Here is a 22612-nt window from a genome sequence, read left to right as displayed (position 1 = left end):
TTTTTCAGTTCAGCTAGAAGGCATTTCTTGATTTGTGAGGCTCTTCAAAGTGATTTACACCTCACTTAGGTAAGTGCAGTCACTGCTGTAGCAAATCCGTAGTGATAGGGTTTTTTTTTTTCAGACTTCAGTTTTGCTTTTTTTAAACCTAGAGATCAAAGGACAGATTTTCTTTTAGAGTGGAAAAGAAAACCTAATATTCACCTTCCCAGCCAAACCTAAGGATGAAATGTGTGTAAAAAAAAAGAAGAAGAAATTGTTTGGATTTGGTCTGAGTATGTAGCCCCTGACCAAATCAGAACAGTGTAAACAAACTAAGTGCCAAATACTAAACCCAACTTCAAAGCGAGAGAGAGAGCAAACAAAAAAGAAAATAAAGCACTATTCCAAATAGAAGCCCCCAGTAATTTTATCTTCATTCTTTAGAGTGTTTAAAAGGTGAACGTATTGCCTTAGCTTTGGAACTAAATTCTGGGGGAAATGTCAGCTGGTTTTTCAATTCACCTTTTGATTAGTTTGACTCCGAGATAAGGAAGTATGTAAACAATACTGGGGAATCTGCCTCTCTTGAAAGGGGTTCTTTTATGATGGCAGATTGGCAATATCTACGAAAAGGTGTGCCATTTGATTCTCTCCATAGCTTCCCTCCACCTTTTAAAATGCAGAGATTTTGTTTTTGTTGTTTTCTTGGTAAATCTCACGACTCGTTGATGAGAAGGCGGCACGAACGAAAACTGATCTCTTACAGCACAGGTTGACTTCCCTCTTTGTAACCCTAGACACCGCTCCAACCTCTGAAACCCTTAAAAGCTTTTCTAATCCTCCGTATGCAGCTTTACGTGCGATTCCTCCCTCCTCCCCTCCCTTCTGATTGGTGAAGCTATCTCATGGCCTAATTCAGCCCACAAATGCATATCTAAGCTGTGATTTGAAACCGGAGCTCAGGCAGAGAGTCGCATCGCTGCTGCTCCCTTGGTGCGGGCCATTATAGGGACAGGGCTGGGAAAGTGGACGCGGTCCTCCCAGGCGCTCCGCGACAGCAGGCAACGGGAGGCGAAAAGTTGCTGGCTTGTTGGAAACTCGGAAACCGAATGGGACCGAGGTTTCTGCTGAACTTCTGGATGGATGGATGGATGATGGGATTCTAAACATGAAGCAGGTAAGGCACGAGCGACTTACTACAAAGCAACTGGCGATCTCTAGAGAGCCGGTGAAGGGAGATCCACTGGATCCAGCATGACTGGCCTGGGGGTAGGGGAAACTCTTTGTTTTAGGATCGGTGAGACTTGTTAATGCGGGCTGAGCTAGGAACGCCTTTTCCAGCTGCTCTTTCAGTTTCTAGTCGCTGGTAGCTGATGGTGTCACTTCCAAGTCGTGGTCTGGGTCGGTTCGGACCCGGCGGGGCTTGAGATCAAGTCCCGTTTGTTTTACCGACAGTTCTGGCATTCCAGTTACCCCAAACTTCGTGTAACTGAACCGGCGTGTTATCGATAGCCCGGAAAATCAGTTGCTGAAGCCGGTTTCTCCCTAACAATGTCAGCGCGTCCCGTATTTGGCACTCTATTCGTGTGCAATTGTTGGCTGGGCTGTGGCGTGTGGGTGTTCAATGACATTTTTAAAAAGAAAACATTTGTTTTCGTTCAAGCTAGCAGATGTAAGAGGAGACAAAAGAACGTGCTGCTTTTATTTGCGAATGTTATAGACCTGCAAGTCAAAAGTGTGTAAATTTTGTACGGTTTTATGACTATCGTGAATACTTTTCAAGACGCTTGGATATTTAGCGTCTGAAAATGCTTTTGCGTTTTGTAACGTTTTGGACATAGCATGCTTTTTTGAAAATAGTGTTTAATTTCATGAGTAGGAGTATCCATGGGGAAAGGAAGGCAAAGTAAAAAAAAAAAAAGGACGTAGGGAAAAGAGGTTTGCACCTGTAGAGGAAATGAACTATTTTATATAATTTAATGAAACCACAAAGGAGCTCTTTTAACTGTGGTTTGGATAATTTCACCAGCTGTGAAGGAAAAATTCTTTTAAAAAATGCTTCCCAAATGCTCCCCAATGTGGAATGGTCTTGCTTTGTCGAAAAGCAATTTATTATTTGCAGGCAGGCAGGATCCAAGCCGGAATCAGAGCATACTGGGATGTACTGCCACTAGAGGGAGCTATGCCAAAAGGAAGGTTTGCAAAAATGCAGCTTTTGAAAAAAAAAACCCGCGCCTTTTCCTCGTACAAATGCTGCCTTTTTAATCTGAGTATGTTAAAACATAGTCATAGATTATTTAAAAAATGCAGAGCATAATGTTTGAGAGGTAATAGTAGGTGATTACACTGAAATAAAAGCTTTTTTTTTTTAAAGCCGGTTAAGTTTCAAAGTGCTCCTAGATGGCGTTAGTGATACAAAAGGCAAATATCGAGATCAGTGTTTCTCAAACTTGGTAGCTTTAAACTATGTGGACTTCAATTCCAAGAATTCCCCAGCCAGCTGTGGGATTTCTGGGAGTTGAAGTCCACACATCTTAAAGTTGCCAAATTTGAGAAACTCAAAAGAGATGTTCTACCTTCTTAGGCTATGACAATATGCAGTCTTGCTTTCAATTTATTTTAATCTAGGTGGTGAGATATATATTTTTCACTTTTTAAAAAAGATGTATTTGAACACATACTTCTCAGGTATTATGAGAATTACAGAATTTAGAAAACAAACTACACAAAAGCAAAAACTAGCATGTAATTTGTGATTTTTATATATAATTTTTTTTAAAGCAACAACATTTTAAAGAGAGGTATACAGTATTTCAATCCAAAAAGATTGACAGTCAATTAGGAATGTGTTGTTTAGCTGTTTAAAAAACAGCTGCATGTTTCATTGCAGTTTTTCCAAATATCCTTGATATTGCTCCAAATATGTTAGTGATTAAAAAAAAAAGACATGCCACTGTTTTTGATACACCCCTCACTGATACTGAAATGTGAAAAAGGGGTTTTGGTATGGTCCCTTTAATGGAAGAGGCATATGTAATATGATAAAACTAAAACCTAAGAACAGTTTTAGAAATAATCCATATATGGTATAAAATATGACCTGTAAATTAATGGACTTTCTGGGCATGTGCTGTGAGAGGCTTGATGAAATTAGTGTCTGAGTAAAAGTCAGTTGCACTTTTTAGGATCCTGATTTATAAAAATGCAATATAAAAGATACTCTGTTCTGATTTAGCCACGCCAATATCTGGATAGCTTAAACAAATTCTTAACTAAGAAAATAATTATTCTAAGCTTGTAGTAAGATTCACTGAATTCTATGATATTTCCAAGCGTTACAGCAGTAACTCTTCTTGTATGTTATGGAACTTACTTCTAGTGGTGTAATATAATAATAAGTTTACTAAGTCTAATAAATTTAGAATACAGATAATATACCTTGATTTTCAACATATCCTTCAACTCTAGTGGACCATTTCTATTTTTGGTAGCCTTCATTTTAGTAAAATATCTTGATCTTTGAAGAACAGGGTTGCCTATCCAAACACACCAATGTTCTTGGAATGGTTCCTGGCAGAGACAGGCATTTTTCAAGGGAAAATTACAGGTTCCAGAACCAACAGCCAAGTCAAATATTGGAAGTTGATTCACTGAAGTGAAAGTGTCCAAAAGCGATAGAGAGGGTGTGTTAGTCTCACAAATATTTTTTAAAAATATTGCAAATAGAAGGTCATTTAGACAAAAGCAGGCCATGAGTTACCATATAATTTTTCATAATAATGACACTGTACATGGATTTATTAAATCTCAAGCAGAATTTCATGTCTTTCCTATGAAATAGAGCCATACATTGGACAGATAAATGATCTTGACTAAAGAAGAATACAAACCTTCAGGAACAGCACAGAGCCATATTGTTGTATTTGGCAGCTAGCTATCATTCTGGAAAGTAGAGAATAAGCCACAGAAAGGAAATTGTTGTTACTCATGAGGATAAGATTCAACATTCTTTAAAAAGAAGACAAGTCAGCAAGTTCTGAGGAAACTAGCAATGCAGTCTTAATCATATAATTGCATTAAACTTTATTGGAAAAGCAGGTACAATTATTTAATATACTTAAAGGACTGATTTGTGGGGAAGAATGTGCTATGAAAGATTATCAGATTCAATATTTAATAAGGGAATAATTATAAGCACAGAGCGAACAATACCTGTGTTGACAACTATAGAAAATTAGCTCACTACCTAGCTTTTGAAATCGACGTTGACAAAAAACAATCATGCTTCAACCAAATCGTCTAACCTTTAACCTGGTTTTTGATAAGGTAGGAAATAACAGCATGCTTTCTGGTGTGGCATGCTAAATCTATCTATCTTAGAAGGCTAAATTATAGAAATCTAGAAATGCCAACAATGCTATCATCTTAAACTTCATTGAGTACAGTGGGATGTATTCTAAATAAACATGTCTATAATTACATATGTAACTGTAATTCTCAAAAACTAAATAAGGATTATGCAAGAATTCAAAAAGGCTTCCTACCAAGTAGGTGCATGTACAATTGCAACAATATATTTACAGGTATATTCTTGTATCATATCTTCTGAGTCTTTTAAAGGAATATATACAAACCCAGGACTCAAGATTTACTAAAGATGCTAGTAGGAATGGTTGATTTTGAAAATGGAGAGGGCACTGCAGTATCTTCTAAAGACTCTACACCTTAAACATTAGTTACAAATTAGAGTTGATTTCTTCTGAGCCATAGATGTATGTATTTTAAAAAATGCTCTTAAAACATCTTAGCAGTTTATTACAATTACTGTTTATTAATTTAATTTATACATTTGCTTCCAAACAATGGAAAATAAATGAAAAATATCAACCAGTATCCTTCATATCTTCAGAGAATATTTTTGTTGCTGTACTATCAATGGGCGGTTACAATTGAACACAATTATGTAGCAATCATTTTTTTAAGTGATAGTTATATATACCCTCTTAATATCTTATGTGCAGTATGAGAAAGGAAAATGGGTTTAATTTTAAAGAACTCTTCAGAAGTTAATGGTCTGAACTAGCTTTTACTGGCTTACAATTGTAATATGCTGGTTTTATTGTTGATGAGCCGGGAAATATGTTTTTATATATGGTGGTACTTTCTAATTATGGCCAAGTTTCCAGTTAGTGAAGGTTTATGTGTATATAACAACACAGGTTTAATTTTTTATTTATTTAGAAATTGTATATGGCCATCCATCTTAAGCAAATAGTTCTGGGTGGTTCATAATACAAAACAATAAAAACAACATAAAATGCAAGTACAAATAAACATAAAAATACCAAATACAAAAGTACCAAGCTGAGGCACCTCATACATCATGATCAGTTACACATGCATCAGCAATAACGCCTGTGGGAAAAGCCAGGTTTTTATAGCCTTTTGGAAGGCCATCCGGACCTCTGTGTGGGTGGGGAGGGAGGCTGTTCCACAGGGATAAGTTTTGTCCACTGAAAACTTCCCTTCATTGGTTAAATTGGCATAGTTGACACCTTATAAAATCAAGCATCTTAGAGGCCAGTCATTTTGAAAAATGGATTTTCTGCTCTAATTACCATGGCTGAATTAACATGATGAAATCCAAATTCAAAAATAGAAAGGGAATCTACTTTAGATTGATTAATAGGACAGAATAATGATTTTTTTGCCATTTGAGGAACTGTAACATAATGTAAATATAATTAGTCAAAAACTGCTGAATAGCAATTCTCTAGTTAAAATAATGTTTGACATTTAATGTTGCCTTGTAGCTCTTAAGTACTTCATTACCGTCTCCATTTATAGAGGCCTTAATAGACTTTACAAAACAATAACTAATTATTATTTATAAGTGGGGTTAAATTATATTAATGATGGGTTCTAAAGAGGCATGTAATGGAGGATTGGAATGCCCAATAAACCCATGCCAACGAAAGCTATTTTGGCATCCATACTTCTATAGAATTAAAATGACAACTAGAATGATGGAAGTTGGAAGAAGCCATTTAGGACAAGCCACCTGCTCTATGTAAGGATCCAAATCACAGCATCACAAACAGATAGTTGTCTAGCCTCTGCCTGAACCTCTCCAATGAAGGGAACTCAACCACCTCTCTGGATAATTGGTTTTCCTGTCACTTTGCTCTTACAAAGTTGTTTCTGACATACTGTTGGAATCAGGCTTCCTGTAATCTAAATCCATTATTCTGTGTTCTGCACTGTGACATCCTTTTAGGTATTTAGGAAGTAATATCTCCTTCTCCTCAATTCCCCCGCTTCTTGCCACCTTAGCTTCAATTTCTTGGTGCCCATCCCTAAACTTGTTCCAGATTTTCTGAATCTATTTTAGAATGCAGTTCCTAGAACTGGATGCAGTATTCAAGCTGGGATTTGACCAAAGCAAAATACAGGGGTATGGTTATTTCACATGATTTAGGAATTATAACTGATACAGCCTAAAAGTACATTGGCCTTTTTTTTCTAGACATATCACACTGCTAGTCCATATTCATTCTGAAGTCTATAACTGTTTTGTTAATCAACATGTCATGGGCACTTTGTCAAATGATTTGCTGAAATCAAGATATATCGCCCAGCATTTCTATAATCTTTTAAGGAAGTTCTCCACTCAAATTCCATGTTTTCTTTTGGTAATTACTGCTTTGTTTTCAAAGTGCCTACAGAGCAAACTATTTTTGAGCTGCTATACAATATTCCTATTTATTTATTTAAGTGGGATGATATGCCACTCCAATCCATAAATCTCTGAGCAGCATGCATTCCACACTTCAGTAGAAAAATGAAAACAATAGGGCCAAAATGATAACAAGTGACAAAAAATGCAAATATATCCAACCAGCAAGGGTCATCACAACATAACTCCACACATGTTGGTACTACATCCTCAGGAGACAATTAAAAATTATATCCTCCCCAAAGGCCCTCTGGAAGAGCTGGGTCTTATTGACCTCTAGAATGCTACCAGACAAGAAGCTTCTCTTCACTGGGGGCAGGCTGTTCCCAAGGAGGGGGGCTAATACCAGGAAGGCTTGTGGTTGGCTCCCTGCTGATGACATTCCCTGGGACCCACAGTTAGCCCTTGCTATTTGGTCTAACCACATACTGTAAATTGATTTCACCCAGAGAGGATAGCCCTGCAGGTACCCCAGTTCTGAGCCATTTAGGGCTTTAAAGGTAATGACCAATACCTTGAATTGTATCTAAAAGCACACTGACAACCACTGCAGTTCTCAAAGTAGTCGTACAGAATGAACAAATGATGTATTAGGTATTGCTACTCAGACCACTAAGTTCTGGGCTGGCTGAAGCTTCTTGGTGGTATTTAAGGCAGTACAGGCTATAATCCAAATGAGAGATGACAAAGGAATGCATGATCATAAACAGAGTGTCTCAGTCCAGGAATGATCAAAACTGGTGTACAAGGTAGCTATGCAAAGACCTTCATGGCCATGGCTTCTACCTGCTCTGCAAGCAGGAGCCATGAATTCAGGATAACAGATAACCTCTGCATGGGTAAGCACAACCTTGTTCATTGCCAAAGATGGAATTCTATTGTTCCAATGTCAGTTTACGTTCCCCATTAAAAGAGAGAGAGAGAGAGAGAGATTGCTGTTCTCCAGTCATCTGGCATCTCACCAGTTCTCCAGATTTCTCAGAGTTAATTCATAAGGGCTGAGCCAGACCATGCAGTAGTTCCTTCAGCGCTCCAGGACTGTCCTAGAGGTTAAAGTTGCTCAGAGTAAAGAGATATTCCCTAATTATGTTTCTGTCAGCCTCAAACTGCAGTCCTGCTCTTCACAATATACTTTTTAGAAATAGTAAAACTGGAAAAAAAAAACTGAACAAAAATAGCTCTGCCTTTCTTTTCTTACCTATTAGTATCTCGCTGTTATCATTAAGCACCTGGTATATTAATTAATTTTATTTTGAATGTATTTAAAAGGTTGCTAAGCTCATCTCATCTGAACTTCTCTGTTCCTGCTCTCCCCCATTTTTACTGGATTTTGGCAATATGGTTTTAGTATCTATTTCTTTAGGAACTGTCACCCATATTTAGTTCCCTTTCTCATTAGCCTTGGGATCATTATTCTGGATTTATTAAAATCTACTTTTTAAAGTCCAAAACATGTATGACTATGCCCAGTTTAGTTTCCTGCATTATATAATAACTTTTCCCCATGAACTTCTGCAATTAATTTTCCCTGTTGATTGCCCCGCCCTCACACATTTGTGTGTACTTGTGTGTGTTTGTATGTGTATTTTAGGAACATGTGGACAATTCACCTCAAAAAGAGCTCAAAATGCATCAGTAGTTGGTATGTTTTTTGGTATTTTAGAAGTTGTCTCACATTAATTTTATTTGGAAGATGCTAGTTTTTGGTGGATATTTATGCTTTGTTGAACTAAATACCTGTTCTGGGAAAACTAACAAGAGGAGAAAGGAAAGGATACTATGAACTTTTATGATTGTGAAAAGTTTAATAATCCAAGAATGGAAGGATATTCATTCGCTTTCAGTTCTACAGAGGACTGAAGAATTTATCTCTCCCTCCTTATTTGAACAAGCATTTGCGGAGGGTGGGGTGTCTTGACTGAAGGAATATATAGAAATTTGGTTTATACTACTCTATATGAATAATATTTAATATATTTTTCCCCCTTTCTTAAAGTTAAATAAACTGACTTAAGTATAATACATCAGTTGCACAGTATGATATGAGTATTTAGTAGTAATAACTAGCCTATGAATGATGAACACAAATGTACTTTTTCTTTCTTTTTTCTTTTAGAAAGTAATATAAAAAAATAGAAGTCAGTGACAATGAAAACCATGTACTTAAATCTCTGCTTTTACTGTTGAACCAAATAAATACAAAAGGGCTTAACTGTTTGGATTATGCCGTAGGCAATCCAAAGAATACAAGTTCTGCATTTGTTCCAATTTATCATAACTGTGTTTATAGAGTTTTACATTACACATTTATGAAAGATGGATATTTTGTAGAAGACACATATGCTACCTCCCAGAATTGCCTGCCTTCACTGAGTCTGCTTTTATTATATTGGTTTTCACTGCTTAGCCTTTTCAATTTATAATTTAGTCCTCCCTTTCAAAAAATATGGGAAAAAATGAACCTCAGCTTTTAGTGAGAATTTTTCCCATCCTTCTGCATTGTTCCTCTGAGTCTGAAAGAAAAATGTACTTTCTGTCTGAGAATGTTGCTGTTGTATTTCATAGATAATAAAGGGGTAAAAAAAAGTGCATGGGCTCCATAGGCTGAGAGTGTATCAGTTAATTAGGCGCTGGACATTGCCCAGTTGGAAGTCTGGCAAGCTTTGTGTGTGTGTGCATGTGTGTGTGTTGTCTGCCTTCTTTGATCACTTGTGTGGTAAATAGACATGCAGAGTAACCATGGCAACATGTGCTATAAGTTTGTGGGAACAGGGGAGACTCAATCACTGAACAAAGGATAGTTTGTTAGAATAGTTGGTTATGATTACAAAAAGGTGGTAACAATCAGGCTATTTAAAAACATATGTTCTGGGAGGGAAATGCACATTTATGTTGCCAATTTAAAAACAAAATATGTTTCTCTAGCTACAGAACTATTGCTTATATGCAAAGGGAAAGCAGAAGTTAAAAAAAAACTTTCACTAAATGAAATGGGTGGATGTCCACGGAGGGTTCATACATCACAATAAAACAAACCAATTGAACCTAAAAGTTGAACCAGTAGAAAAAAATGCAAAGTTCCCAAAAAGTTGAAGGAATAACTTTCTGCAAGTAAATAACCATTTCTTCATTTGTTCGATAAAACATATGACTATAAAATACCTGTTTTAGTCACCTGCCTTTCTTTTTGAAATTTAACTGCTCTAGGCAAAGCCGAAGGCAAGGGAATAGAATTAAGTATTTTCTATTAGTCTTATATACAGATTCTCAATAATATCAGTAAAGTTTTAAAATTTAGTTTATCTTCAAAATGTTAAACAGTTCTTTAAATTGGATTGTAGAATGTTAGGATAAAAAGAATACTTTAATTATAGGTGTCTTGCAGAAACCTAACAACTCCATTGTGTCAGCACTTACAACTAAGGAGTGTAACAGATTAATTTCAGCAATGCAATTTGAGGTTATTCCACAGGCTGCAAAATCAGGGCAGGGAACAAATGGAGATTTCTCCCTCCTGAAATTAAACCACAATTCAAAGTAATTGCAGTGATGTGACACAAACGCACGTTTGTTTAAACCAGGAACCCCATGTTTTTAATCACTCCCTGGTCCTGGACTATAGTGAGTAGGTAGGCACATATACAGTAGCCCTAAACTATGGTTTAGGAACTAAATGGTGAAGAAAAATAGGTTTCATATCATTCTAATATATAGGTTTATTTAATGTGCAGTCACTCTGTCTCATTAATGAAATTTTTACAGGAAGCTAATGACCTCAGTTCTTCCATTTCCCCCATTCCTGATAAGTAGGAAAAAAGTGTATTGGGAAGCATGCTGTAATTTAAACAATTGCCTAATAAAATGGATGCATTCCAAAATCAGTTTAAAACATTTCTAGAATCACTTTTCTGGCCAGAAGAATAGCATGTGCTTTGCAGTTCATTCACACTGTAAGAATTGAAGCTGTGTTCCCATCTCCTTTCCCCAAACAGACTGAAGAGAAGCAAGATTGCTAACCTCCCTTCAAGGCTGTTGCTGAAATTGCATCCTCTGTTTTGTCATTTGTCCCCCCTTGCCTGTGAGAGAGTAAGAGGGAGAAAATAAGAAAGCATCCCTGCTGCTTTTAAATAAAGTTGAGAGTGAAGGTATCTTCAGACTGTATGGTTTGTAGCCCCAACCTACAACCTACCAACTGATCATGAAAATGCAAAAGCAAAATGCTATTCCCTTTCTTAACATGGGAAAGAACTGCACTTTTTTAAAAATCAAATTATGCTAAGCTGTGCAGATGCTATTCTCCCTCCGTATCTCTGAGCTTGACACCTTGCCTGTATTGGGCAACACACAAGCTAAGCTTCATGGGCAAGGGGTTAGAGGTGAGCTTGCTGGCTTGCTGCGCCTTGTTGGCCCCTTTCTCAAGACAACGAGCCAGCAGCACTTCAGTTATGGACAGAGGAAATATTTCTTCTGTGCCCATTTCCCTGCTTCAGATTAACGCAACTTCACATCAATCTCTGAGAAAAAGCTTCCCTTCAATTATCTGAAATGTCTTATTGTGCTGGCCACGGCCAGTACGAGTAGTACAATAATTTGTATCATCTTACTAAAAGGGTGTTGGGTTGGATAAGATTGGAATTAAAAGGAAAAATTGCAAAAGGAAGGTGTGATTAGAAATGAGAGCGTGAAACAAATCAAAAAGCAAAATGGGCAAATGGATCAAAATGGGGTGGGGTGGGGTGGGGTGGAGTAAAAGTAAAAGACCGAACAGCATAACTAAGACAGAAAAGGACAGCACCAATATGGATTCCTCCTCTTAAGGGAAGTTTCTAGCCTCCGGAGTCCATCTCGGGTGACCAATGACAAACGCCACACGGATGTGATTCAAGCTTCATCTGTTGTACATGCCTCATGAGATCGCACACATATGCAGAAGAGTTGGAGTGTATGTCATGATAGCACAATCGGTTTCATCGCTTTGACAACAAAGGTGGATCCTGCAGATGCCTGTGTTTCTAGGTGAAGTTGAATTGAATGTGATTGTTTCACCATACCAGCTGACATACTTTCATAGGGCTACAAGAATTTGGAACTGGTTCTCTTCAGAGATGTTGAAGTTGAAATTGGAATAACAAATAAAAATTTGGTTATGTCATTCTAATGATTATTTTGGACTTTATCCTAAGATAACAATTGCTACTTCAAAGTTCAGCTGTTTCAGCAGTGCTTGCTTTCCAGTACTAGGTCACATAGAAACTAGGACATTTTCCTTGACATGTGAATTCCATTTACTGTATCTGAGGATCCAGGCCTGCTACTGTTTACATACTCCATCCTGGTATGCAGGAGAAGTGAATAAAGTATGCCTGATCTTGCCATGAGCTGTTGATTCTTACTGAGATTCACTCTTTGTTCCTTACTTGAATATGTACACAAAGAAAAGGTGTGGAACTACTTATTCTAGAATATCTGCTCTATTTTGAATGTTTTTCATTTGCTTCCTGATTTCATTAAAGCTGATCCACCTACCTTATAAACAAATTAGCACAATTGTTTAATAGTAGTGATTAGTATTATTACATTATATCAGAATGAGCCCAGTCCACTGGTTTAGTTTCTCCCTGTAAGTCTGGGGAAATAAATTATAGAAAGTTCATCTCAGCATTTCTTGATCATTAAACAGAGTAAAAGTGGATTGTGGTTCTGTTTGGTCTGATTTATCTAATATGGTGATAAAGCAGTAAAGACGAGCAATAATAATCTATATTTACACTGTTAATTTCTAACTGAAAAAAGAAGCTTACTGCATTAGATAGGTCAATGTGACATGACCTAATTTTGCTTAGCTACTTAGAAATCATATGTCAGTATTGCTTATGTCACTCTGTGGATAAGAAATTTGACATCATTTTTGCACCACAGTATTTCTGTAATATCCTATATGCTTATGTGCCCTGTCATATCATCCTGCAGGCTAAATTTTATAGTTCTTATAGGACAAGAAAAGGCCAGTAGATTTCATTTTGGTGTGTGTGTGTGTGAGTGTGTGTGTGTGTATTTGCATACTTTATTCTGGTCTGTATTCCTAATTAAGATTTTTAAGAATAATGAAGGACATCAATGAAGTTGGCAAACATTTTAAGTCAACAGTACATTTTCCTCTTGTCTTTTAAAAGGTATGGATAGATTTTCAGATTATCATATCTTCATGTATTATAATTTCATATATTAATTATCTGAATTAATTTCAAATTTCTGAATATATAAAAGTATAACACATGACATGAACTGCTGTCATAAACCATATCATACATTTACAAGTGATCTACTTAATTTTATTTTACTATTGAAATCAAGGTGGGACTTTCTACTCCTTTTCATATGTCCTTGAGAACTGTAAAGAAATAGGCAAGCTAAGCTGAGCAAATCTGTGCGGAAGTTGCACTCAGTCTAGTTAAAGTTAGTTACTTTCAGCAAGGCAGATGAGGATCAGTCTAGTTATAGCAAGTCACGTGCAGTGCATTAAATCAGGTCAAATTCAGTTAGGCTGAACCATTTATCAAAGTAAGGGCAACATTGTCATGACATGTTCTGGTATGCATAGCTATTCTGATGATCTTCTAATGCACTCAGCTAGCTGAGTTGTGTTATGCGGCCTCAGAAAATACTGGAGTTGTCAAAAGTCTTAAGGCAAGTGGAGCTAGTCTGCAAGCAAACTCACCTCCTGGAAATGATCTATCAGATTTTGAACAGGCTGATCCTGCGTTGCTGTGCAGCAGGAGAGGTGATGGACAGCATTTAAGGGCAAGGAAGAGCCATTTACTCAAGCTGGAAGGATATTGGGGAAAGTGTCACAGGGCCTTGCCTCATGAGTGAGCTGGTCTTTGATTCATTCTTCACATTTTTTCATAGGACAGTGGTAGGATCCAGAAGAACAGAACATTACATTGGAAATTAAATAATCTTTCCTATTATAAAACAGCATACAAAATTGTACCTACCACTAATTTGAATCTCCTGGAATGTAATCCAATTAAACATTTCATAAGACTTAAAATCAAATAACAAGGAAAGCATTCTTCAAAAGGTATAAACAAATGGTCTTTGAATATTAGCTTTACTCTCTTTCCTCAACAATATTTTATTTAAATAAAATTGGAAGTAGCCATAACCATTATGTTGAATTTTAAAGAGACTAAAACCCAGTGTGCTGCATATTATCCATGGGAGATTAGCCCTTAGAAGGACTACAGAAAAGTCTGAGATTCCATTTCACTCATGGATCTTGAAGTTCAGCCTATTACATTTCCAATAAACTCTGTATGAGATACTCCATACTGTTGGCCCCAACCCTGCAGTCCTTTAGAAAAGCAGTAAAAGCCTACCTCTTTATTCAGACATTTGGGTAAGGCTGCTTAGAGCTGCTCTCTGGAAAAGTACAATAAATTGGAGTGCCCAATCTCCAATTAATTCTTTATATTTGGTTGGTATTGTTTACTTCGTTTTTATATGTTTATTGTACACCACCCAGAGTCCTATTGTTTGAATTGGACAGCAATATAAAGGCAATCAATCAGTCAATCAATTTAAAGCCTATACAGGTAGTCCTCATTCAGCAACCACAATTGGGACCAGCAACTTGGTCATTAAGTGAAGTGGCTGCTAAGTGAAACCGCAACTGTGTTTACGATCTCACTTCAGTTTCCTTTGCTTTACAGACCTGCGAAGTTGTGAATACGAGGATGGGTCGCAAAGTTACTTTTTCATCACCATTGTAACTGCGAACAGTTACTAAATGAGGCAGTTGCTAATGGAGGAAATGTGTACCAGTAAATGAACTAGCAATCGGTAGAACTAATACATCAATTTTGGGTGTGAGTTTGCAGGTTTACAGGGAAATGTGTTGTCAACAAACTATTGATTTTATCTATTTTCTAACAGTTTTCTGTTGTTTTATGGGACTCATATGAGCTTAGTAAATGCTTGAAAAGAACATGGACAATGAATTAACTAATGCTTATACTGACACTGAGAATAAGTTTAGAGTGGGGTATATGTTTTTGTTTACTTCAAGGCTTTTGTTTTTTGTTTTTTCAAATGCTAAAGAGTTACTGATTATGCTCAAAAGAAAGTTTAGGTTTATTTTGGTTGTCTTAGGTTTATTAATGGTATGCCATGTCAATAACTGTCTGCAGATTTTAAGTCCATGGTGTGCTCATATTTATCCAGATCACCTTGTAAAATACATTATTAGCAAAGTAATGTATTATGTCAAAGTAGTTGGAAGTCTGCAAGATTATTAAAAAGGTCAGTGTCTATAAAAACTGAGCTTTAGTTCATACTTTTCTGTATAAAAAACAGCGTTGAGCATTACCCTGTTTATCAAAAGGAAATATGGATTAAAAAGACTGAGAAATAATAACAATAATAATTTATTAAACCTGTATGCTGCCTGACTCTCAACTCTCTGGGCAGCTCACAACAATCAAATTACAATAAAATCAATAAACATAACAAATAAAAAGATGGCAAGTGTGATGAAGTGAGGGGTGATTACCTCTCCCTTACTGAAGGCCTGGGTGAAGAGCCAGGTCTTCACATTTCTTCTAAAATACAGCACAGTGGGGGCTATCCAGATCTTGGGGGCCAATTCAACAGCTACAGAGAAGGCATACTTCTGGGGTCCTGAGAGATGACATTGTTTAATCAGAGGCACCCTGAGTAGGCCAACCCTTCAGAACTGAATTGGCCAGGCAGATGTTATATGGGAAACAGGTGGTCCCAAAAGTAACCAGATCCTATGTCATGATTACTACATTTTAAGAAATACAATCCTTTAACTGGATTATATTCATAATCTATAGGAAAAGTCTCTGTAATATAAATTACATTGCATTCATCTATTTTTTTTTCATATTTTTAAACCCATACCTCCTTTGGATAAGCATAAAATTCATATGCTTCCTGCAGATCTGGATTTTTGACAATTTCATTTGATATTTCAAAATCTATAAATAATAGAAAACTATAATGGATGTCCATGTGGTATGACTTGTTGTTACAACTGATTCATTGAGCAGGAGGAGGATGATTACAACGAAGATTTGAAGAAAGCCTGTGAGCCAATTTTTAATCAATTTAGATTATGGACCAAAGGTTCTAGTTTCATTTTGCTATCTAGGTTTTAGCTAATCCAGATTCTTAGACACATCTGAAAGTTGTAGATAGACTCCAACAAGGTAGTTCTTCCTTCCTTCCTTTTCATACTTGTTTTGTTTCTTTAAGTTGATTGGCATTTTATGCCTTTGTTGAAAGATTGATGAAGCCAGATGAAGAATTTAGGGAAAAGAAGGCACTTGCTTTGATAGCGAGCAATAGTTTCAATTTATCTTTCAGTCATGAAATGGCTATATCTTGATGCCATTTGATCTGTTTGGAATTTTTCTTTTGTAAAAATAGTTGCGCCATTTAATATTCCTCATAAATGGTTTAATATTTAAGATTATTTAATGACAATTTTCTTGGATAATTATACTTTCTACCTTAATTGGGGGAGGGGTATTATTTAATTATCTACACATGTATACCTAAAATATATGCATATTTTGCATATAAGGGGCAGTAACAATAGGTGAGAATAAAACATATTAAGATATTAAGGCTTATTCCACTGAGATTTAAGCTGAAGCAAAAGAAAAGCCATAGATCTAAAAAGGAACTTGTGGCATCTCAGTGAAGAGATTGTCCTCTCACAGCCTTGGACTAGGAGCAAAGTACTGTATGCTGGCATGAAGTACTAGTTTCTGAGTGTCAAAGCAAGACTGAACAAATAAAAACATGAGGTTCTTGATTGAAAAACACATCATTCCACCCTTCACTCCCAGACTGATACTTAGATCCTGAACAGATTACAATGTGTAATCATAACAATATGTATAACAGTATGTTTCTCCTATGTTGTTTTTCAAGGAAAAAATAACTTTCCTTTAAACATTAAATTGGGCTGATGATTCCTCTAATATGGGAAATATGGCCCAAGCCATAAACTAATTGGAAAATGTTCATGGTAGACCAGTGTCATCTCATATAATGAATATTCTATATTGGAAATATATGGGAAGTAGCTGCATCCCACATGATGCCTGTAAAGGACTGTTGATGATTCCCCCTTTCTCTTTCAGGACCAAAATGCTCTTGTGGATGCAACTGTACTAGCAAAGCAGAGCCAACAACCATAATTTATTAGTCTGTAGTCTACAAATGAAGTATTTCTGTAACTTCACACTAGTTGCATAAGATTCAATGAAGCTTCTACTAGGCAAGTAATTTATTCCATGCCATCACAGCTATTACATTTAAACATATGTCCCCAAATACTGAAGAAACATGAAAAGGGGGTAAATTATATATCCAGAGGGTATGATTGTTTTCAAATGCAATTTTACAGAAAGTTCATTGAGGATGATGTTGTTCTTGTTATTGGATGTTTATCCTGCCTTTCTATACACACACACACACACACACACACACACCCCCTTCTCTCCTGTATGTATCTTCCTCAACCTCAGGTCCTCTACCAGAGGCCTGGGAGTTTGAGGGCTCTGCGGAATATCTTAGATGTTCCTAGCCCTGCACTCTTCTGGACTAAGAGCTCTGATGTTGTTCCTGGGATCAGTTGGAGCCACTCTTCCAGATTAGGAGTCCTACCACTACTGGGACCACTTTGGCCTTTACTTTCCACATCGTCTCTAGTTACTTACATACATGGGAGATAAAGGTCATGTTATGTAGCTTAGTTTCTCTTCACCTGCCTCCTGCATTAATGAAATTCATACTGAACTTTTTATGCATCTGAAAACTGATTTATATGAAGGGACATAAAAACACAAGATCTGTTACATGTGACATACTTTCAGAAGGCTTTTAGTGGCAAAGCTATGGTAATACGGAATGTAAATTTGATTTTCATATTGATATGTCAGTCTCTGGTACAGGTTATGAAAGGACTAAATATCCACTTGCCTTATGGAAATCCTGGATATGATTGCCTAACAGTTCAAAGGTAGGATGACGAGGGGAGAAAGTTAAAGTTAAGACTATTTTACTTTTGAAGGAAGGGTTAAAATGATAGAGTTGATTCTTTCTTAGGAGTGGCAGCTCATAGAGAATGAAATTGATAGAGCTATTTATACAGACCATAACTAGCTTGCATAAACCATTGAATTACTTAAGAAGGATGTACATGTGTTTAAAAGTCACCTTTTAGACCTTTGAAAATTTCAGGAAATAAGCATGGGAGTGTGAAGCTTTGTTCATGTTATCTGGTAGATACACAGCCAAAAAACAGAAAAAATATGACTATTCCATAGGAAAAGTCCAGTGTGGAAACTATGATTGTATGTTGGAAAAATCCATTGGTAGAGACTCTCTCATGCACAGTGCATTCAAAGTGAAAATGAGTATCAGAAACAGAGGCATATTTTGGGTATGATATGCCAAAGATAATGGAATGATTCAGCAAACCTAATGTGACTCTTCAATCAAAGGGTATTAGGGCTATTTCATGCCAATCAAGATTTGCTACTAAATGTTTACTTAATTGTAATCAGCAGTGTTTCTTTATTTATCTGAATGAAAGGTATGTTTACCTTACTTGCCATGTTTTCAATTGGATATGCACTAAAATGTACTGTGAGAAAGAGCCCTTTGTTACTTAGTTCTTTGGCTAATTTTATATTGGAACAGAGTTGAAACACAGAAGAAGATGGAAGATCTAGTGTGGTCCTGTAATTCTGGAGTCATGCTGATCACTTTGATAAAAAGCTTTCCTACTTAAAACCTCACTTTCCTGAATATGGATTTCCTGTACTGAAAATCAAATGGATGTCTCACCGAGTTTAAGCATGAAAATTTGTTCACATATCTTTGTGTTGAAGTAAATAGAGACCTATGATACTTTGGAAAAATCAAATGCCATGCTAGGTGTTCTGCTGTGTTGCTGATTTTACCCAAGGTGGTGTTCTCTTTTCAGACACAACTACAGTGAAGAGTTGGTTCCCTGTGGAGTGATCCTATGGGAAGTGTGTTTAAATGTGCATTTTCTGGCTGTTTCTACAGTGACTTTTCATTGTATCATGAGTTGTGCTTTTATTTTTGTACTCAGTGAAACAGGACATGTTCCAATAAGTTGGTTTAAAACAATCTTCTATTAAATAATTATGGAAATTAGGCCTAGTTTAGTCTCTCTCCCTTCTTAATGCTTTGAGAGACAGCCCAGGAATTGCTTATTCCCTCAAGCTTCTTTCATTCACTTATTGGATTACAGTGGGGGGAATTGTCTCTCATACCGCTCTGTGCATGTATGAATGACAATAGAACCCGGACCTAAGTTTCAGGGATTCCTACTGTACCAGTGCTATTTCAAACAATGCTTCATAAACATTGTGGTTTTGCCTGTAGAAACAATGGTTTTCTTATTGTCACAGTATTCTAGTCTTTCTGTAAGAAAGGAAATGATGAGGGAAATTAAATTAGCCTGCAAAGCAAATGAAACACAAACTTGTCTCTGGATGAAGAGCAAATGGAATGATGATTTGAGTCCCTTCTAAATATGTAATGCACTTTTCATTTAATAGTAACATCATAAAAGAATCATTACACATGCAAAGTGAAACTCAAGAAAGCAATGTGTTCCTAAAACTTCCATTTTTACATGAATTTTTTAGCATCTTCATTGAAAGCTAAAAGTCTGGTGTGTCTATGTATCAGAATGGTCAGGAAGAGACAGGGTTTTTTTTCCTATGAAGTTTATTAAAGGTATTGATAAGACAGTAATCTTGACTATATTCAACACCAAATAACTAGAAATTTCAATTATTTTACAGTAAAGCACAAGTCTTTAAAAGTTAAGTGGTAAATAAAAAGAGAAAGGCGCAGTTAGGGAGGGGGATGTCAACAAGTGAAAATCCCTGCTCTTAAAATTAAACACTACAAAAAATGGTAGTAGCATTTCTGATTAATTTTTTATAATACTTTGCTCTTAGGAAATAATCACATGGAGGAGTCTTGAAACGCCTGGAAAGGCGTTACTGAGAAAGAATTAACTGTCACTGAATGTCTATTACAGTACTTTGATTCCAACTGACTGATTAATTTTTAGAAGGACCCAATCAAATAATTCAGTAATACGAAAATCTTCAAATGTAGACCATGCAATCTTTGTGCTTTAGTTCTTCCATGACTGTTGGCAATGTGACAGGGTTTGCTGGTTCAGGTCACTGTCCCTTTACAGGCATGGGAACTTCATTATTCAATCCTGGATTAATTACACAGCAGGCTGAGCTTCCACTTGTTCAAATAATGCAGCTGCGAAGCCCAATAGCCTTATTACAAGCCATGTTGGGTGGGTTATGTGGATGCACAGGGAGAGAATCTGATCCTTGCTGCTTTCTCGTTTGATAGGTGCTGAAGACTGAAAGAGAAAGGGGAGAGTTTGCTTTCAAGTCATTAACAAAAGCTAGCATGCTTTCAGAGCAGTTTTTAGTCCTTAAACTCTGACGGAGGTGATTAGGTGGAGCTGGCTTTCCTGGAATTGTAGCATAGATTTTCCTGTTGTGCTTCAGTATCAACTGTCTCCAAGTTACGAACACAGTCACAGTGCTAAAAGCTTAGGATTACTGCAAGGAGAGGAGGCCACCGTAGGTCTCTCAGTTTTTCGCCTTCTGACGGGGAATCAGCGTGGTCACTTTACCAGCAATGTTTCAGCCAAAACATTCAGGTCGAAATCCATTGGTGGGTATATAATGCTCAGTTGATAGTTTGAAGAGATTTTCAACATAGATACATCCTACCTTTTTAAAAACAAATTTGTAAAAACTTTGTGATGAGTAAACTTTATTTCTTTTGACTGTAAACCTTGCTTTTATTTTATAGAAAGGTGAACTAGTTCAAAAGAGCTTTGTAATATTTCTAAATTTGATTATGCAAATAATATTGTATTCAGATACTTGGTAATAAATGTAATGGAGCCTAGAAATGCTTTTGGGCTATAGATGTCGGTAAGGTTATCATTCTTTGTTAAAGCTGTCAAATAATACTTTTCCTGTAATTTTTTAATCCATCGTTACTTGAAATCATGTAGGAGACCTGTGTTATATATATGAAGTGTATCGCTATTAAGTTTGTTTAAAGTGATATTAAGTTTGTTTAAAATGGCTGTTTAATGTCTGTATCTTTAAATGGGCATATACATTGCATAGTAATTTAGGCATGTATTTTAGTTATTTCTAGAAACCATTCATTGTTACTAGTATTAAGGGTAAATGTATCATTTGTTTTTTTTTTAAACAAACTTGTATAAAATAGTTGATGGCTTAAGAAACATGACTAAGGTCCTTAAAGTACTTCTTGGCACATCTAGTAACAAGATCATTTGAATAGGAGGAAATTAACCCATGACTTATACGTGCAGCAGTGTGTTTGAAATGCTTGGATCCTTTTCCTTTTGAGGTCATTATGGTGGCAGGGCAGAGCCCAAATATTTTGCTGCCTGATATTCATGCACTTTGCATACGGAAGATGATTGGATTGGCACTGAATCTCACTTCTAGCAGGGATGGGACAGCACATTTTACAGGCTTGTTTAGGAGTCAGAGTACATTATATAGCACCACCTCTTCTTTTCTGTCTGCTGAACGGTAAAGCCAGTCCTGAGTACTGGTTAATGGAAAAGTTAGTTCACAATTGAATGTCATTGCAGTTTTTAGTTTCTTCTACACACCAACAGATCTGGTCTTACTGTTCTGTTAGATTAGCATATTTAACCACTTTATAGACACTAACATTTTCTTTCTTTTTTGATCCATTCCTCCAAGCAGACCAATTCATTGCTTGACATGGTCTTCTAATAGCTTGGTTATAGAAGCCTGTACAAGTGGCTGTACAAAATAAAAAGATGATCCTGTATGTAGAAGAGTTACTGTATGTTTTAAAAGGAAGCCTGTGTGTGTGTGTGTGTGTGTGTGCACGCACACGCACACACACACATAGAGAGAGAGAGACATATATAGGTTCTGTAAAAATACTTATTTAATTTGTGTGTATATGAATGCAAGAGCATCCATGAGACAAAAGACTTTTCTTTATCCAGGATGTTTATTACTGATGATCCAATTGGCAGATGAACCTTTGGGAGAAATATGAATAACGTTAAAGACTACACCATGCAGTATTTGTTCAGTAGACTATAATATAAGCTATATACTGTAAATCATGCATTAGTAGAATTTTCTCAAGATCCCAGATTACATAGAGGCCTCTTCTTAAACACTTTGGAATCTTTGTTCTCCTTTGCATGATTACCCTGAGGACTCCATATCTCATAATATCTAGATTCAGAGTTATTGCTGTTAATACCGTGCTGTTATACCATTTAAATCACTACCCTACTGTACAAATTCCCCATGGAGCTGTGACCCAATCTGTAATATTTTAAAACATGAATATGGAATTACTAAAAGACACTATTTCAATAATCTCTCTCTCTTTCTGTGTATGCCATAGATTTAAATCATTTTAAGAATACAAATTATTTTAATTGGGAACCTGTACTATCTCTCCCACTGATTTCCCCTCCCTCCCCAATCCAATGATTTTTCCAGTTTAATGGTTAAAGGCTTCCTAAAGAAGAGATTTGGATTATCAAAATAACAAGCAGGGAAAGAATAAAGCAGACAAAGTAAAGTTTATTGACTCCAGTGTTATCCAAAGTGGAGGCCATTTAAGGTTCCCCACCTTTTTGACAAATAAGTGTGAAACCAGATGGCACATTTTTCTAGTCTCTCTGGGACAAAGGATTTTCTGCCCTCATCATGAAGTAAGTATGAATAAGCATTAGAG

At 36.4% G+C, this 22612-nt stretch overlaps 1 protein-coding gene across 3 annotated transcripts in view; it reads left to right on the top strand.

Moving 5' to 3' along the window:
- The window catches only part of MID1 (midline 1), a 204517-nt gene that overhangs the window by 114305 nt on the left and 67600 nt on the right, over positions 1–22612 (top strand). Inside the window, exon 1 of one of the 3 annotated variants that reach the window (XM_063305084.1) lies at positions 952–1159. The exons of 1 other annotated variant lie outside the window; for it this stretch is intronic. The gene's annotated coding sequence lies outside the window, so the exon portion shown is untranslated. Of the gene's footprint in view, positions 1–951; positions 1160–20334; positions 20507–22612 lie in introns of those variants that run through there. One more of the 3 variants, XM_063305085.1, reaches the window with a different exon arrangement.

This window comes from Candoia aspera, chromosome 5 (assembly GCF_035149785.1).
Source record: "Candoia aspera isolate rCanAsp1 chromosome 5, rCanAsp1.hap2, whole genome shotgun sequence".
Lineage (NCBI taxonomy): Eukaryota > Metazoa > Chordata > Lepidosauria > Squamata > Boidae > Candoia > Candoia aspera.
Note: the sequence above shows the minus strand (reverse complement) of the source record. Positions and strands in the feature narration are given on the sequence as shown.